The sequence below is a fragment of the Nicotiana sylvestris genome, chromosome 5 (genome assembly GCF_000393655.2).
Source record: "Nicotiana sylvestris chromosome 5, ASM39365v2, whole genome shotgun sequence".
In the NCBI taxonomy this organism is placed as follows: domain Eukaryota; kingdom Viridiplantae; phylum Streptophyta; class Magnoliopsida; order Solanales; family Solanaceae; genus Nicotiana; species Nicotiana sylvestris.
The window spans coordinates 16,559,373-16,565,623 of NC_091061.1; positions in this window are offsets into that span (position 1 = coordinate 16,559,373).

Here is a 6,251-nt window from a genome sequence, read left to right on the forward strand (position 1 = left end):
ATCATCCTTTCTATTTCTCTTTTCAAATCCTGACAGCTTTCAACATTGTGCCCCTGGGCATTGGAATGATAATCACACCTTTTATAAGGGTCAAAGCTTCCTTCACGTGGGTCCACATGATTTTGAATAATGGGTACAATTATGTCATAATGGATTAACTTCTCAAATAAACTTGCATATGACTCTCCTATTGGTGTAAAATTATCTTTCAACCTTTGTTACCTTCTATACCCCTGGCTTGGAATTTTGTGGAGGCTGGTGGAGATTTTGCGGTGCTGGTGCTCACCTTCTGGGGTGTCTTGGTGGCCGGGCAAAATACTGAGGTGAAGCAACAGACTATTGAGGGTTCTGAGGTGGATAATAGTATTCAGGGGAATCATCAGAAACTAGATGAGGTTGTTCATACCTTCGAGATGTTCCCCTAGAACCTCTTCTCGACCCTGATATCATCATGGTTTCTGCATCCTTCTCATTCATGTCACAAAAATTATCAGATTCAATATGGACATTCTGAGTTGCGGCTTTGAGAATTGCTTGACTTATAATTCTTCCTGTCTTAAGGCCATTCTCAACCATTTCCCCTATTTTGATTACTTCCAAGAAGGATTTGCCCACTACGGATATCATGATTTGAAAATAATCTGGCTCTTGAGCCTGAAGAAAGACAGTGATTAACTCGTGGTCATCCATGGGTGGCTTGACATTAGCCTCTTGCTCTCTCCATTTAATAGCATATTCCTTGAAACTTTCTGTCAGTTTCTTCTTCAAGTTTTGGGCAATGTCAATGTTGTATTGGAACTGTTTGACAAAAGCATATGCCATGTCATCCTAGACATGCTAGCAAGATGTGTCTTGATCCATAAACCATTTGGAGTCTACTCCCATAAGGCTTTCCCAAAATTAAGCCAACAGTAATTCTTCCTTTCCTCCCGCAACTGTTAGTTGATTGCAATACCTTTTCAGATGGGCTATGGGGTCTCCATATCCATCATACTTTTTAAATTTGGGATCTTAAACCAGGTGGCAAGTGGACATCGGAGAACATACATAGATCCTTGAAGGCAATACTCTTCTAACCTGCCAACTCTTGCATGTTTTTCAACTATTGTTCTAAGCTTTTCACTCTTTGGGTCATTTCTTCCAGTGTCATCTTTTAGGTAGGCTACTCAATGTTTGCAGGAAGATCAAATAAGTACGAGCGGTACTCAGGAGAGTGGTACTGCTCTTGCTGGGTAGCAAATTGTGACTCATGAGTTTTCTTCTGCACCACCGTCGTTTGTGGGATGGTGAAGACATGCATAACACTAGTGGTTGCCTGGATGATTGTCAATGGCAAACTTTGGGAGCGCACAACAGAAGTTCCAACTATAGTCATACAAAAAATATTTTCTTTCTTCTTTATAAGTCGTTCTTCCAAAAATTAAAAAAAGACAAAAAAAAGAAAAATAAATAAAATTCACTTGTTGCACTTGTTACCCGTCCTCCTCCATATGTTATTCTTGATAGTGATAACCCTTGTTTTCAATTTTCCGATAGTCAATTTTTCCATGATATTGCACCAGGTCAACAATTAAATGATGAAGTTATGAATGCTCTTTATCATAATCAAACTATCTTTGAAAATGATGAGGAAAATGATGATTTAGATGAAACACAACCGGATTTAGATGATATACTTACTAGTCCTGTTAATAACCCAACTGATAATAATCCAAATGATGCCCCGCCTGACCCTCCTGTAGTAACCCCTACTTTTAATAGACAACCTTCTAAACGGACCGAAACATCTCTTGTTTGGCACTTTTTTACTCAACTAAGAGAACAAAATAAGGCTAAGTGTAAAACTTGTGGGTTTTTGATGACTCATAAATATACTGGAGACCATAGCGGTACAAGTACTTTGACTAGACACATAAAGAAACACCCTAGAGATAAAGCTAGATATTTACAAATGAAAGCTGCGCAAGAGAGGAAAAGTGTAGATACTGAGGTTAGCCCTACTACAAGGTCAAATCTAGTTCAACTGGGAATTAACACTGTTACCGGTGACATTTTATATTATGATCCAAATAAAGATCATGAAGAATTGACAAAAATGGTTATTGTTATGTGCTTACCCTATAGTTTTCCTTCTAACCCTGACTTTGTGCATTATATTAGAAGAGTTTTTAATCATATTTATAAAGGATGGCCTCGTGTGACCGTAAAGAGTGATATTTATTATAAACATGAATATGAACAATATATGTGCTATTTATTTACTCATATAGATTGTTGCATTTCTATTACTAATGATATTGGTAGAAGTGGTAATGACTATGATTATCTAACTGTTACAAGTCATTGGATTGATGAGGATTGGATAATGCAAAAGCGCATTATTGCTTATAGAATAATTAATTCACGCCACACATGTAAGTTTATTACTAACATAGTTGCAGATATTTGTAGATATTTTTGCATTAGAGATAAAATAATGTTAGTTTAAATGGATAATGCTTCTAGTAACACTAATGTTATAGGCTTGCTTACAACTACACTAAATCCTGCATTTAGTAATATCTTCCATGTTAGATGTATTTGTTATATTTACCATTTAATCGTCAGTGATGGTATGAAAATTTTAAATGTGGAAATTTCTTTATTGGCTTTTTTATTCAAACCGTAGAAGTAGACTGAGAGAATATTTTAAAAAATATGACGAATTTGGCCTTAGAGAAAGAAAAGTTCCTATACCTTGTCTGATTAGATGAAATTACATGTATGAAAGTTTAGTTGTTGCATATGAATATATAAACCCAATAAACGCAACGTTCAATGCTCGTGTTGGTGTTGTTGCTGATGATGATGAGCACCTTACAAATCAGGATTGGACTAATGTTAAAATGCTTGTAGACTTTTTAGAACAATTTTATATTGCTACAAATAAATTATCTGGGGAATATTATCCTATTATTTCTAACTGTTTAGTTTATATTATAGCACTTGCAGATTTGTTTACTCAATTTTCAGAGGGCGGGGTAATTTATCATCTTGCTATTAATTCTATGGAAGATAAGTTTAAAAAATATTTTTTTCCTATCCCCCCTATTTTTGTTGTTGCTGCCATGTTAAATCCTACCATGAAATTAGGAGATCCTCACTTTTGGTACACAAAAATTTATAAGGCTTTATCACTCTCAGATGAGGAATTTGCTACACTTGGAGATGCAAAAGCCTCAATTAAAATAAATGCTCAAACAATTTATAATGCTTATCAACTTGCCTTAGATCATGCTAGACCAAATGTTCCAACTCCTACTTCGTCTAGTTCGCAATCATCTAAAAGAACTGCGGGCCTAAAAGCACTTAGTTCTTGGACGGAGTTCAGGGGTTCTCAAGGTGATAATATTGGTGATAGTTCACAACTAAATGAGCTTCAAGTTTATTTGTCGCAGGGACTTGAATCAGAGAATCCCGACGACTCATTTGATGTTTTGGAATGGTGGAAGGTAAAACAAAAACACTATCCGGTTCTTTCAAGGATGACTCGAGATATTTTAAGTGTTCAAGCTTCAATAGTGGCATCGGATAGCGCTTTCAGTCAAGCGAGACTTCAAATTAGTGATCATAGAGCGTCTATGAGGGAGAGCTTGGAAAAATCAGCATTCTTCAGAGATTGGATCCATTCGGAAAGAAGAAATTTTGGACTTGCAGAATTACAACCGGAGATAGACGAAGCTTATGAAGAAATGCTAGAGGAACTTGTGCGGGATGCTGCTTTGCCCAGAAGTGGTGATAAACAAGCTTCTTTTCCGCCACCACCAACGAAAATTCCTCCGGACCTTGAAGGATTTATGAAATTTGTTAGAGATAATACATAGACTAATATGTAACTTGTATTTTGGCACATCTTCCTTAGTTTTGTTTCCTTTTAATGGTGGTATTAGTACCTTGTTGTGCTCATTCCATTGGGGGGAGGAAGGCTAGGAAACATATTGCCATTTTTTATTAATGTCGTAATAATAAAAATTACAAGACATTCCCTTCAATATTTCTTTGCAATTTATTTTGTCTTTAAATTTGATATAGTATATATATTATAGATAATGATATAGTATATATAATAAATATAAGATATATATTATATAAGGCAATATATATACATATTATACATACTATATATATATATATATATATAGTTTACAAGAAATTATCTTAGATAAAAAATTTTTTAAAAAAATAGCCCGTAACACTTAGGCCCGTGGGCCCGACCCATTTAGCCCAGAACCATGTGAGCTTAGGCCTACAGTGGGCTAGCTCCACCAATCAGGACCGTTTAGCCCAGGACCGTTTGGCCCGGGACCTCCAAAGACCGGCACGCCAAAGCCCGGGACCATTAGGCTCAGCCCGTTTAGCCCATTTAAGCCCAGGCCCAGCCCAAAATACAGCCTTAACTTCTAAAGAAAAATAAAAATATTTTTGGATTTTTAGAAGAAATTTAAAGAAAGTAATTTTAGATTTTTTTTAAATTGGGGTCTTAAAGAAAGACTTTTCTAAAGAAGGAAATAAAGGAAAATATTTTTGGATTTTAAAAATTGGGGTCTCAAAGAAAAACTGTTCTAAAGAAGGAAGTAAAGGAAAATATTTTTGGATTTTTGAAAATTGAGGGCCGGAACCGATGAGGTTTGCCTACGTATCTCACATCCAGTGAGAATTAGACTCGTGTAGTTCAGCCAGTTTTGACGGAACAGGAGAAGCATGACCTTTGAAAACTTTGGGTTATTTTTTTTTTTTCAAAATTTCGACAGAGTTTCAGAATTTCAAATACCTACCTCTCACTCTTGATTTTTTCCCTTTAATTTTTTCTTGATTTTTTCTTTTTTTCCCCTTTTCTTTTCTTTTTGATTTTCTTTCCCTATTCTAGAAGCCAATCAACATGCAAGCCGAAACAAACAGATGCACAAGTAGCATGTAAGATACATCAGGATGGTCTTTTAATTTGGGTTCACCTGTCCTAGACTGACCCAACCCCTGTGTTGAGTCCCCAAAGTCAAATACACGTGATGCAAAAAAACGTACCTACTAGGGATCCGACAAGAGGCTATGTTATTCTAGGTTTAATGTCACGACCCTAAACCCGTACCCAGTCGTGAAGGCACCTCTCGTGAAGACAAGGCCAGCCGACACAACACCCAATTCTAAGTCATTAACATGATTAAATCCCAAATAAACAATGAAACAGTGCAATTTGAGGAATAGACTCAACCTGACATCATGGTGTCACTAGTCATGAGCATCTATCATAAAACTACAAGTCTGAAAGAGTCTACACAATATATTACATAACTAGGACCAGGGGAAAGAAATAATGATAAGAGGGAGAGACACAGGGCTGCGAACGCCGAGTAACTACCTAGTGGACTCCGAGAATCTGCTGGAAGCTATCAAACCTGGATAGCAGGACCTGAAGCGTCTGAATCTGCACACAAGGTGCAGGGAGTAAAGTGAGTACTCTAACTCAGTGAGTAATAACAATAAATGAAGACTGAGCGATAAGATATCACGTAAAAACACAACAACATGCTATAAAGAGGCAAAGTATAACCAGTAAAGTGCAATAAAGCAGTGAAATCTCATGAAAATACCTTAGTTCAGTTTAAGCTTCTATAAAATACCTTTTTAACAGTTAAAAAGTAAATGACAGGCAGCCAGAAAAGATAAACACATAAAAACCGCCCCTCGGGCACAATACCAACAGAATCAGCCCCGCAGGCAACAACATAGAACAACACCAGCCCCTTAGGCTATATCTCATATCACAATTGGTACCCGTGCTCACTGGGGTGTACAGATTCCGAAAGGGGCCCCTTACAGCCCAAGCCAATATCAAACCATCTTGTGGCATAATCAATAGGCTCTCGACCTCATATCAAGCCAGTTCGTAGCGTATAACTCAGGCCCTCGGCCTCATAATCATAATCAGTGTATCACTGCTGCGGCATGCAGCCCGATCCAAAAGTATCCTCACAACACATGCCCTCGACCTTACTCAGTCAGAATCTCATAAGCTACTCGGGCAATAGTAAAACATGATACCCAACCCAAAATATTATTTAAAGTGTTAAAACAGAGTAAACATGGTTGAGTTATGAAAATGGTATAAAATAGCATGACTGAGTACAGATATAAAGTCAAAACAGTGAGGAAATATCAGTACAAATCCCCTAAGGACCAAATAATTGGCGCAAGGCCCAAATATGGCATTTAGC